The sequence below is a fragment of the Equus asinus genome, unplaced genomic scaffold (assembly GCF_041296235.1).
Source record: "Equus asinus isolate D_3611 breed Donkey unplaced genomic scaffold, EquAss-T2T_v2 contig_1, whole genome shotgun sequence".
In the NCBI taxonomy this organism is placed as follows: Eukaryota; Metazoa; Chordata; class Mammalia; order Perissodactyla; family Equidae; genus Equus; species Equus asinus.
This window is the reverse complement of record NW_027224738.1, coordinates 824,375-838,553: the sequence shown is the minus strand read 5'-3', so window position 1 is coordinate 838,553 and position 14,179 is coordinate 824,375. Positions and strand designations below refer to the sequence as shown.

At 36.2% G+C, this 14,179-nt stretch overlaps 1 pseudogene; it reads left to right on the top strand.

Annotated features, from left to right (window-relative positions):
• Nucleotides 1–12,703: 12,703 nt before the first annotated feature.
• LOC139042812 (olfactory receptor 2T12-like) lies at nucleotides 12,704–13,743 on the top strand (annotated as a pseudogene).
• The last annotated feature ends 436 nt before the right edge of the window (nucleotides 13,744–14,179 follow it).

Sequence of the window (14,179 nt, the reverse complement as noted above, 5' to 3'; positions counted from 1 at the left end):
GAGCTAATTCTTTCTCTGTTTTTCTTTATTAAAGATTGGCACCAGAGCTAACAACTGGTGCTAATCTTTTTTTCTTTCTTCCTTTTCTCCTCAAATCCTCCCCTTACATAGTTGCATATTTTAGTTGTGGGCCCTTCTAGTTGTGGCATGTGGGATGCCACCTCAGCATGGCCTGATGAGCGGTGCCATGTCTGCCCCCAGGATATGAACCGGTGAAACCCTGGGCCACCAAAGCGGAACGCCCGAACTTCACCACTAGGCCACGAGGCTGGCCCTGAGCTAATGCTTAATTAAACAAAAATGAGTGATTCCTTGACAGACTTTAACAGGTGCTTCTGCATGATTTTTTAAAGCCATATTGTTTCTTAAGCTTTGGATCTCAATTTAGTCATGTTTAATCTAAAATCTTCAATGAACAATAATGAAGAAAACATTGTGTCAAAGGTTAGCTTTCCTTATTTTTAATTAAATGCCTTAATCATGGAACAGATGTCAGAATTCTCCCAAGAGATTACTAAAATCCTAACAGCGAGTCTTATACAAAGGTATAAATCAGATTTGTTCTTGGACCTGTAATGGTTAATGTTATGTGTCAACTTGATTGGGTTGTCCACATAAATGATAAAAATTCAATCTATAAATCAAAATTGGGGTGAGTTTATTATATGAGCCAATCTGAGGACTGTATAGCCCAAAAGAATGGCATTCACCAAGGAAGGAAGCACTCCAAAGAAGCAAGGAGGACAGCATGGTTATATAGCATATTCGAACAAGGAACACAGGGCAGGGATATCTCCTTTTACTACAGTTGCAAGATGCTTTACTAGCACAGCAGGTCAGTGGCCACAAGATAAACACAGTAGGTCAGTTTGACCCTTAGTTTCTAGGAAGAAATGCTTATATTTAAAGAAATGCTGATATGGGAGAGAGCATACACCCGTATTTTTAAAGGCACCATTCTTTGCTTTGCAATATTGTAAAAGTTTAAAGCGTATGTACAATGCATGTTTGGCAGCCCACGTGAGGCCTTTCTGGGAAAACACGGTCAGGCTGACTTAGTTTTAAACCAAATGGCTTCCTCATATACCTCAATATTAATTTATCTTGTCATTTATTCATCAGGGCCAAGATATTTGGTCAATATTATTCTGAGTGTGTTTCTGGAAGAAATTAATATTTCAGTCTGTAGTCTGAGTAAAACCTAGTGCCTTCCCTAATCTGGGTAAGTCTCATCCAATCAGCTGAAGGCCCGAATGAAAACAAAAGGCTGCATAAGAGAGAATTTCTTCTGCCTGACTGCTTTGAAGCTGGGACATCATTTTTTCCTGCCTTCCAGACTCAAACTGAAAAATCAGCTCTGCCTGGGTCTTCCACCTGCCAGCTTTCTGACTGGAACCACAGCAGCGTCTCTCCTGGGTCTCAGCTTGCCTCCTGCAGATCCTGGGCCTTTTCAGCCTCCATCACTGTGTGAGCCAATTCCTTGAAATAAATAATAAATCGTGTATATGTATATATATACTCTACTAAGTAGATATATGCACACATATACCCACAGCCTATGGATGGAAACTCTGACTAACTCAGGCCGATATGTTTTCTTTTGCTCAGCCAGGGACATCTCGTTTCCTTGTATTTTAACGAGTACTGAAATCTTGAATCAAAAATAGTATTCATATAGTGTTTTATTTCTCTATTTTTGACTCCCAATTTTCAGGTACGGACATAAAATTTCAATGTTTGTCTTAATTTATATTAAAAGTGTTATATAATTTATAAAATACATATAAATGTTTCACAACTTCAAGTTTGCCATGAGACGGTGGCAATATCACTGTGCTCATTTCTGGGCTTGTAGTAAGAATTACTGTATCTATCATGTTACACAGCCAGGAATCTGACTCCTGTTTTATAGCGGTTTTTTTTTTTTTTTGAACATCATCAAAGAAAGACATCACTGTGCAATTTCTATACCTTAGATAAACACATGCCATAAGGTATCTAATCTAATTTATCTTTATTTTCTGTTTCATATAAATCAATTTTTAACAAATATTTCTGATTAAATTTTAATTTCAAATGAAATGCCTAGTAAAATTACAGTCTATTTCCACTTTATCTTTTCCAAATGAATTATTTTAATAGTTTTAAAAAAAGAAGCCATAAAATTTACCATCTTCAATTAGAAGTTACAACTTCCAATGCAAAATACAGGCATACCACCCAAAGATACCAGAAGTGAATTCTCTCAACCATCAATTAGCGGAAATCTGTTGAAAAGCACTATTTATGTTCTTACTCCTTAAAAACAATGTTTGGATAGAAACTTCCACTAAACACCTGCAGGACAGTGAGCCCCAGCAGAGCAGACACTTGGCCTCAGACAGCACAGGTATGAATCAAGGGTCCATCTGTTAGCAAGGGGAAGATTTCAGAATAAGTACTTACAAACCTCGTTGTGCCTCAGTTCCTACAGCTGCAGAATGAGAACCATACCCATAACAGTACTTACTCATATGGTTGGTATAATGTTTTAAATGTCTTAAAGCTTCTAAAGCCCTTAGAAGTTATATAGTAAATGTGAAATGTTAGCATAATTCCAAGGGATCCTCATTATTTGTGGAATTTTACTCAGTTTTTTACTTGATTTCCCTTGGCCTTTGTGTAAATTCAACTTGGAGAGGTGCTCAGAGGTGTATTTATTTATTCTTTCCATTTAGTTTTGGAAGCATCTTCTTACATACTAAAGCTTCCTTTCTTTACTACGTTACAATAAGACACTTCAGGAAGGCTATACAAATATTCCTATAATAAAGCTTGTGATCAAAAGTCTACAGAAACCTACAGTCCTCATGGACAAAGGCTTGCCATCAGTTATTTTGTGAGTTTGATTAAGTCATTTAACCTTCAACATCTCAGTTCAGATTTTCTTATCTTGACGAAGAACTAATTGTTCACTCCAAATATAAGTATGAACATCCTGGATTCTACATATTCAAATGTTTTGCAGACTAATCTTACAGGTTTTTTCTGCAATTTCAATGACAACAACCTGAAACAATTCCCCACTCTTTACCCAGTTTCACACAGATGCCCACAGAACCACAGCATGACATCAGTATCATTCAAATCAGAATGTACCTTTATAGATGGGAAGTGCATAATGCATGCTGACATTGTTGATAATGAAAATAATAAAATAATGGAAACTAGAGTGGTTTAAATATGTATTAAAATGGCATACATATGTTCACATATTTCAAAAATGCAAAATAATTCTGCCCTTTCTTTAACATATAAAAGAAAATGTTCAAAAAGCCAATGGCTACAAATAATAAACGATATGAGTCCTCACATTAAGAAATTACAATATATTTTATCCCAAGAATGTAAGGTAAAAATAATCGAAGCCAAGGTATATTTGATTGAAGCTGTGCTACATGAGCACAAAGGAAACACTCTTCAAATGACCAGAGACTAAAGACAGACATAATTTACATTAAAAAAAGAGAATAAACTTCAAAAACTTTTAGATAAAATGAGTCATTAAATATTGAAAGTTTCCATAAACTCTCCTTAATAAGAGAAACAAGAAAATAATATCTGCTATCTTCACTTCTATTCACATTTGCATTTCAGTTTAAATCTAACCCAAAAGCAAAAAGAGGAGAAAAATTGTACAAAGACTAGAAGTCAGTATGCATTATTATTGAAGAACATAATAGTATAAATTGAAATCCTAAAGGGAATAAAAATAAATTTATGTAAAATAAGAAAACATAAATCTTTTAGATAAATTTTCAAATTCCCTAACTGAACAAAAGTTTCAGAAAATTTACTTGAAAATGATAAAAAATAAGAACAAAGCACTATACTCTAATTGAATTCATAGTAAATTTTAGGAGACATTAGAGGAGATAATCTCATAGTCACAGAGAAAAGATTGAATTTTTAGAAGATAGAAGCTCAAACCACAAAAGAAACAATTGAGAAATGCATTTTTATTAATAATTTTACCTTGTCAAAAAGCAGTGCAAAGATTATGACATGAAAGCCGTAGTTACATTCCCACCACCGATGCACAAGACTTGGTTCCCTTTTCTCCACATCTTTGCCAGCATTTGTTATCTTTTATTTTTTGATGCTAGCCATTCTAACCGCTGTGAGGTGATATCTCACTGTGATTTTGATGTTTATTTCCCTGATGATTAGTAAACGTTGAGCACCTTTTCATATACCCATTGGCTACTTTTATGTCTTCTTTGGAAAATTGTCTATCCAAGTCCTTGATCAATGTTTTAATTGGTTTGTATGTTTTTCTGCCATTGAATTGTCTGAGTTCCTTATATATTTGTATATCAATTCCTATCAGATATATGCAAACAGTTTCACCCAACCTATAGGTTGCTTATCCATTTTCTTGATTTCTTACTTTGCTGTGCAGAAATTCTTTAGTTTGATGAAGTCATACTTGTCTATTTTTGCTTTTGTAGCCTAATCTTTTGGTGTGATATCCAAAAAGTCAAGCTCAGACAAATATCAAGGAGTCATTCTCCTCATGTTTTCTTCTACAAATTTATAGTTAAGGTCTAATATTTAAATATTTACTCCACTTTTAGTTGATTTTTTGTATGGTGTAAGATAAGATTTAAATTTAATTCTTTTGCATCTGGATATCCAGTTTTCCCAACACCATATATTGGAGAAACTATCCTTTCCCCATTGTGTGTTCTTGGTGCCCTGTGGAAATTTAAGTTGACCATTTATGCTTTGGTTTATTCTTGGCGTCTCTACTTTGTTTTAATAGTCTATGTATCTGTTTTTATTCCAGTACCATCCTGTTTTTATTAATATAACATTGTAATACAATTTAAATCAGAAAATGTGATGCCTCCAACTCGCTTCTTATTTCTCAAGCTTATTTTAGCTATTCAGGATCTTTTGTGTTTCCATATGAAGTTGAGAATTGGTATAGCCACTACAGAAAACAGTATGAAACTTTCTCAAAAATTGAAAAATAGGATTACCAGATGGTCCTGCACTCTTTATTTCTGGGTACATAACCAAAGTAAAAAATCAACACCTCAAAGAGATATCCATATTCCCATGTTTATTGCAGCGTTATTCCCAATAGCCAAGGTTGGCAACAAACTAAAGCCTGTTGACAAATGAAGGGATAAAGAAATTTTGAGATATATATCTCCATCATTTAAATAGAAGGAGATCCTTCCATTTGCAACAACAGGGATAAACTTGGAGGACATTATGCTAAGTGAAATTAACCAGACGCAGAAAAACAAAGCTTAAATAATTCATGCAGATGTGGAATTTTAAAAAGTTAAATACATAGAATGGTGGTTACTAGTGGTGGGAAGTTGGGGGAAACGGGGAAATGTTGGTCAAAGGGTATAAAATTGCTGTTATGTAGGATAAATAAATCTAGATAGCTAATGCAAGGTATGATGATTATAGTCAATAATACTGTATTCAATACTGGAAACTTGCTAAAAGAGTAGATTTCAGATGCTCTCAGCTCACAAAAAGTGGTAACTATAAAAAAATTTTAACTATGTGAGGAGATGATATCTTAATTAGATAATCATAGTCATTTCACTATGTATATGTATATAAAAGCATCTTTTACATCTGAAAAGTATATAATTTTTATTAAACAATTAAAAACAAACTTAAAACAATAAATAACCATCATAACCTAGGAAAAAATAGGTAGCATTTGTAATTAATAAATGATCAGCATATAAGGAATACTTACGAATAAATAGTCTCAAATCTCAGAAGAAAAAATGGGTAAATGGCAAGAATAGTTTAAAATAAAAGAAACCATGATTTTCAATTGAGTGAATGAAATGATATTTAACCTCATTAGAAATCCAGCAAATGCAAGTTATATGTAAAATATGATTTCCTCCATGGTCAAGAGATTCGTAAAACTGGAAGTTTGTCAATTTCAAGCTTTGGAACGGATATAAAACAATACATAATTTCATACACCTCACATAACTTGTTTACTTTTAGATGGATAAACGCTAAAATTAGAGATTCTCAATCCTCCAGATGTATCTGTGAGCACCGGTACTCACAGTGCTTTCTGTTGACAGTTTGGAGCATCTTATATGTGTGTTGTGTTTGGCAGCAAAGACCACTGACCATTAATGTTTCCCTCTCACTTTTATCCATTGACACAGCCAAGGGCCACTCAACCATCTTTGAGCACCCTCAAAGGAGTGTGCTCACACCTAAATGTAAGTTATTTCATGGGTCACTGGTCCCTTAATTACTTAATTTTTTCCCTGTCTGTGTTTTGACATCTGCTTATTCGGTCAGTGGGTCATCTTGTTTTGGAGAGCTCATGTAGGTTGCCTACAGGCTGTCAACAGATCTTAGAAGAGTATTTTTCCTGTGCCTCATCTTTCCTTTCGTCTCGTTCAGGCCAATTTCAGCTTTTAAGACCAAGTTCTCACCATGCTTTCCCAGTTGGGTTCAGACAATGAACAGGTCAAAATGTCTTCATGTATTGCCCGCTCTGGGGTCCGGCAACCTTAACCAGCAAACCGCATTCTTTGACGTTGCTAACTCAATTTCCAGTGCTTTTCAGATGTTGGTTGTATTCTACACAGTGGTGTCTCATGTTCCAAATGTTTTTTCTGACACCTGAGGTGAAAGAGGGTCAGATGGTACCAGGGTTCCATATGAGGAATATGGGAAAGTGAGTTGTATGCTTACAAGGCCTATGTAATAGTTCCTTACTCTCTTACCAGATTCCCTTTGATGTGATCAAATTTGAGACATAATCAGATGAATCTTGTGCAAAAGTTTGATTTTCACAAAGTCAAATACGTAATGCTCACAAAAATAGGAAATAAATGAATGTCTATTCAAAGTTTGTTTAACTTATCCAAGAGGGGAAAAAGAAGGTGTCAGAAGTGGTGCAAAGAGCATTTGAGTTTAACAGGGCTTTTTATAGACCTGTGAGAAGACCACACTGAAATAAACACTATTTTTTATTTTTACTTCTGTTTTTTGTTTTACAACATAGAAATAATTGGTCTTTGTCTTAGGTTCCTGGCACAGAACTCCTAAAAACCTTGGAATTTCCAGAGTGGAAGTGGGATAGGGCTGCTTTTGGTTCTGATGAGGAGACTCTTGGTGGGCCCCTAGATAGCTTGAGGATGGGAGCCGGTAGCCAGAACACCAAGCCGTGATTGGAAGTTTGGAACCTTTAGTTCCATTCCCCAATCTCTAGGGAAGAGAGAAAGACTGGAAATTTACTTAATCACCAATAGCTATCAGCATGCCTATGTAACTAAACCTCCACAAAACTCCTCAAAGACAGGATTCAGAGAGCTTCTGAGCTCACAAACACATACCAGGAGGACAGTGCAACTCAATTGCACAGGGATAGAAGCTCCTGCACTCAAGACCCTCCTGAAACTCACCCATGGACCACTTTATTTGACTGTACATTTTTATCCTTTATAATAAGCTGTAATCATTATAATAGCGTTGCTCTGCTTTTTGTAAGTCACTCTAGAAAATTATAGAACCCGAGGAAGGGGTCATGGGAACACTTTGTAGCCAAGTTGGACAGAAGGGTGGGTTACCAGAAAACCTGATACTTATGACTAGCAACTAACGGAGGCAGTCTTCTGCGAGTGAGCCCTTAAGTCTGTGGAGTCTGTACAGACTCCAGGTAGTATCAGAATTTACTAAATTGTAGGCTATCCAGTTGATGTCAGAATGTTGGAAAAGTGGTATTGGAAAAGGCACCACACATTTGGCGTCAGGAGATGAAAATCTTCTCATTGCTTGAGTTTTTGTTTTTACCTATGTAAAATTGGTTGATTTCTTATTTCATTACTGGACATAAATTATTTGCGTCTGTACTGGACACATTACAGATACATTGCATACATTGCATACACATTAATCTGCAGTGTCACAGATTCTGGGCCCTGATTATTAGTAAATAGTAAGTCAAACACAGTTGTTTTCACCCCGAGAACTAAATAATCTTTGAGCCGTCCTGTTATACAACGTCCATGTATAACATTAAAAGGGCAGACTTCTCTCTCTTTGCTTATTTTCTTTTTTAGATAATGTTTCATAACACTTGGGCCAGAATCAACATAAGCCCTGCTTTCAACATGCATTTTTTCCCCATTGGAAACAATCGATGAGGATAACAATGAATATTGATACATGATTTACAAAGGGCCAGATATTCTTCCAAGTAATTTACAAATATTTTGTTTAATCTTTCTAATAATCCTACAGACTAAGCAATGTTATTATGCATATTTTACAGAAGAGGAGCATGAAGCTCACTCATAATGCTAATCCAAGACCAGGAAATGCATAAGAAATAGAAAAAGGATTTAAAAAAACACACAAAATTGGAAATCAATGGGTTTAGAGGCTATCAAAGCAATGGAGACCAGTTAAGGATAGAGGAGTCAAAATTCAACTTTACATGACTAATTTAAGGACATAGTTCTCAACGTGTAACTAAGGCTCCCTTTGAGTGATTCAAATGTTCCCTAAAGTTTTAGAACCACAAATATGAGGTGATTTAAACATAAATTCCTCTACTCTGCTACCTCAGGACAGTTAAATATAGGTATGTTGTTTAAAAATGTTAACACTGCATTCTGGTCGAATGCAGACGTTCATAGATCAAATGGCTGTTTTAAAGATGAAATATATGTAAAATGCTGAGCATATTTGCCAGCATGTAGAAATGCTTGATAAATGAAATCTATTATTATTCTCATCAAACAGAAAAAGGAACAATCTATATTTCAGGCAATTAAGGCACATTTGTTCAGTTCAAGGAGTGGAGCTCCTGTTTTCGCCTTTGAAAAGTCCTTGCACTCGCTGTCGTCCTCACAGTTCCACCTCTCTTCACCTTCCCATTCAGGGTTATTTTGCCTTTAGTAAAACCTGGGTGTTTAATTAGTTCATTGCACCACTTACTCTTGAGAAACCGTTAAATCTGTGTTCCCCTGAAAAAGGTGACTTGCCTTCGAAGGTGTCATTGCCCCGGGGAAGGTCTTGTGTTGTGTACGAAACTTTAAGCGGTCACGTAGGACTTCCAAATAAGTATGGCCTGAGGCCAGGAGGAGGAAGAGGTACCCTCAACACTGATGTAAGCAAAGATTTGTAGTCAACCTATTAGAAAGATCCACTACCACGTCCATGTCTCAGGGATTCTGACTGTCTACCATAGAGGTGAGTCTAATTTGAGAATTATTTTCCCTTTATATTAGTAAGTAATTTCAGGTGATTCATATTTATGAAGTGTTTAGTATGCCACATCTGAATTTTGAGTTGCAGAGTAAACTTTGTAAGACTTTATTCACAAATGATACAAAATAAAAGTCTCCCCATTGTCCACATATATTCTGAAGACGTAAGTTGTGGGCTGGTCCACCCAAAACCAGTAGGCTAATAGATCTTCTTGAATAAGCAATCAATTCATTCAAATTACTGAGCTCATGATAGTGGATTGTTTCAATGAACTGTGTGGCTGTTTCAAGAAATTAACCATGTTATATCAATATCTTCTGGACATAGAGGCACTTTCTTTGTTGAGGGCAGAATGGCAGAAGGAAGAGAAAAGGAGATTGTGGAAGGAAACTCCAACAGTTTATGACGATGATCTCTACTAGAGCTTACAAGTCAGTGCAATGTGGAGAAGGAGACTGTAATCAATTTCCCTACGAGCTTCAGAAAGGGCGTGATTTTGGGATTAATAGACACAGAATTCCTCAAACATTCTCTAAATAAAGGGCCTAGAATAAATAAGAGAAATTCTGGGGGCAAACTATTTTGTTACTTTAAGAATAATGAAGAACAGTTTCCTTTTCTTTCTCTGAAGGATGTGTACATGTATACCTGGAAAACTATCCATAACCTATTCCTGGAGGGGAAGTATTTCTCTCACTTCACGAAAATATATACGCACATTTAAAAAAAAGACTGCACTCAATTTCAGTCACCTTATTTAATAGCCTAACATTAATTTGGTCCACAATTCATGTAAAGAAGAAATGCTTATAATATTCTCATAATTTGCTGAGTTAATATGGACTTTTAGTTAAAGGCTAAATGTTTCACTTAGCAAGTGAATGCATTTATATATCCATAAAGCCAATAAATTCTTTATTAAAAATTCTTTGTATGATATTTAGTGAAAAAGATCAAGCTGCATTAGTTATGTACAAGAAATTAAGTAATACCTTTATATTGACCTTCCTATTAAATTATCTATTATAGTATGTTGCAAAGCCTAATTTACTAAAATACCATACATCACAATTTTTCACAATAGAGGAAGATATTACAGAGTTACTTATTTATTTACTACACTTTTGTTTTAAAGAGTCATGGTTCCAAATTTATTATTTATTTAGACACACACGTGCGTGTGTGTGTGTGTCCATGTGTGTATCTCTCTATCATCTATCTATTTCATCTTCACATTTCCAGAGCATTCAGTTAAATGATCAAATTGACATTTTGTGCTATGGCTTTCTAGCTATTGTTTATGTGGGAAAAATAGCAACTAATGATATAGACCAACAAATAAAATTGAAATTAATAATTTTGTTTCAATGTGCAAAATGACTTTGGAAATTACTTCAAAATTCATTCATGCACAAAATATCTTAATTATTTTAGTAATCTGTTAAGAAGCTTTGTAATTTAAAACATATAAATGCAGCAAGGTTAAGTAACTGACTCCTCATCACATATATAGAAAATGATTCTCAAACCAGGAGTTCTGTATCTTGAGCCCAGAGTTCTTTATCCATACATCCCCACATCAATATGATCAGTCTGAGGGTGGTTTAAAGTTATAATGGAGGCTGAGAGAGCCTGCAGGCAAGGAATCACGGTCTGTGGCTATAAGAGGAGAAAGATATCTTAAATAGTGTACAAAACAAGGAGCTGAATGCACTAGATAGGAGGTAGTGCAAATCACTAAGGCTTGGCAAGGCCTCGATTAGGTAGACTGCTTATGTGTCTGGTATCAGTGGTTAAACAAGCCATCGCAAAGGTGCTGGTGTTCCTGTGTGTTGTTGTATCCGTTCAAACGTGAATGCTGACGTGGTGGAGGTAGCACTTTAATGAGCCATTAGCACTGACTTTCCATAGGTCTCTTAAAGAGACTGCCTATGTGTTAAATGGCTCTGCAAGACATGGGCTCTGTCTGCCGCCTAATTTTTATAGTATTAGAGTATTCACAAAATCAAACCCTTCGGGTTATAAAGCATCATCACTATCTCTGTCTCTGTAGTAAACAATTACCAATCAATTACCAGACAATTCCAGAAAACAGGCTCAGAGGTTATTGTGTCTCTAAGGCTTCGGATGAAATATTTTTGGACTGTCCATGTCAGAAATAAAGAGGTCTGCAAACCTGTCCATAAACAAAATTGGCAAATTTGTGCATTTTTCTGCTAATAAAAGAGGAGAGTTGGCTCCATGCACCTATATGCTCTTCTGCTCTTCATGAATTTACAAGTTTTGTTCTTAGTATGGAGTTTAAACGATGTCAAACACTAAAAAATCTTACTTATGTTCAGTGTATAGCAGCTCTCAATCTGTGAACCCTTCCTCATAAAGCCATGCTCATTTCTGTGGGCTCAGTCATTTTGTTTGTGTCTCCAAAGAAAATAGATCTGTTTTGTTAAATATTAAACAACCATCCTCAGAAGATAGGCCAAATATGTAATTTAAGCATTTTTAAAATATTTTTCCTCTCAGATATATTTATACTTCACCTGTGACTAATAATTATGCTTCATGTAATATGGTTGTTTTAAAACTGCTTCCTTTTCTTTTTAATCACCTTACTCGTTGTTATAGTTATTGCTATGCTCTCCAAGCATTTACTCTCATCAAAGGTCCTCTCATGCTTGCCTTTCATACTCACCTGATCGTTGCAAGCCTCCATGACGGTACATTGTGTCGTGAAACGATGCGTAGGGCATGGCTCCAAGTCCTAGTAAGCTGGGGAAAGAAATGTGCATTTTATTCCAAGTGTGATGGAAACAGACTGAAGGTTTCAGAGCAGAGAGTGATGAACTAGCATAGCCGCACTTTAAAATCAGGTAATAAAAATAGTTATTTAACGAGAGGAAGTAACATTTTCATCAATTATTGGGGATATTATGTTCCTTCAGTGGGGAAACTTTGTTATACTCATCTGTTCCCTTCTGTGGCCCTTGTAACCCACAGTGAAATAGCTGTAATTTTTTGTTTCTTAAAAAAATAACTAATTTGAGTATGTTAAAATTTCCAAAATTTGAAAAGAATTCATCTAAGACTCAAAGAAATATAAATAGCAAATGTTTAAATAAGTGTTTATTTTCTAACTTGGTTAAATTTTGGTTTCAGTACACATAAGAAAAGCACAATAATAATAATTATTAAATAATATAAAACACAGCCAAATTAACTACTTACAATTCTATAATCTTTGAAAGCTTTTTTCTACTTTTGATTCATTTTGATCTATTATACCAACCAACCAATATATCATTGTGTGAAATACATAGACTAACGTTATTTAAAACAGTGAAAGGCTGAGTTACAGAGAAGTGGAATAACAGGTCAAGCAGAACCATCTTAACTGGGATGTAGGGCTTTGAGTCAGGACCTTGGATTCCATATCCAGCACATGTGCAGAAGTTATGAAGCCAAACTAAGGTTTGTAGATGATGAAAGTCCCTTCCTTCTCTATTTTTCCATTTGCAGAATCACACCAGAAGAAATCGTGGAGAAGAGAAACACAACATCAGACTTCATTCTTCTAGGACTCTTTAAACATACAAGACCCCACCTCTTTCTCTTCATGGTGGTGCTGACAACGGCCATTGCTTCTCTTATGGGCAATGTCGTCATGCTTCTCCTGATTTACTGGGACCCCCGGCTCCACACACCCATGCATTTCCTACTGAGCCAACTCTCCCTCATGGATGTGATGCTGGTTGCCACGATCATTTCCAAAATGGCTGCTGACTACTTGACTGGCAAGAAGTCCATCTCCCCTGCTGGTTGTGTGCTGCGGCTCTTTTTTCACTCACACTGGGTGGCGGCGAGAGTTTCCTTTTAGAGCCATGTCCTATGACCGCTACGTGGCTGTTTGCCATCCACTGAGATATCCTGTCCTCATGAGCCAGCAATTATGCCTGAGAATGACTTTGGGGTCTTGGTTCCTGGGGGCAGCTGATGGGCTCATGCAGGCTGCTGCTACCCTGAGCTTCCCATTTTGCGGTGCACGTGAGATCGACCATTTGTTCTGTGAGGCCCCCATGCTGGTGCGTTTGGCTTCTGCTGACACATCAGTCTTCGAAAATGTAATGTACATCTGCTGTGTGTTAATGCTTCTGGTCCCCTTTTCCCTCATCCTGACCTCCTACAGTTTTATGGTCGCAGCTGTTCTCCAGATGCATTCTAGAGAAGCCTGCAAGAAGGCTTTTGTCACCTGCTCCTCACATTTGGCTGTGGTGGGACTCTTTAATGGAGCTGCCATTTCCACCTACATGAGACCCAAATCCTACAGGTCAGCTGACCTTGATAAGGTCGTGTCAGCATGCTACACTGTCTTCACCCCTGTGCTGAACCCCCTCATCTACAGTCTGAGGAACAGCGAGGTCAAGGGGGCCCTGAGAAAGATGGCTGGGGAAATGTGTAAATTTAAAATGACAGCAAACTTAGTCTCATTCTTCAAATTATTCAATGCTAAACGAGTCTAATTTCCTGAAGTCGTTAACATTTAAACATATGGTAATTCTCTCTCCTTTAATAAGGCTTGAAGAGAAAGTTAAATTCTTTGATCAGTATAATAGGAAGTTGTTAAGAATTACTTGAGACTACCATACTAAGAGAGGCTATTTTTTGAGCACTTACTATTTGCTATGCTCCACACCAAGCAATTTTTATACATTACTTTGCATCCTATTAACAACTATATGATATAAGTACTTTGACACCCATCTTCTAAGTGAGAAAATGGAGGCATGGGAAACTAATATTGTTCTCAGTATCACGCAGCAAATAAGTGTTAAAATGTGACTCCCAAACTTGTCCTTTAAGTTGGTATATTGATTTCTGTCCAGGAATTTATTTTAAACACTATGTTCTATGTCTTTGA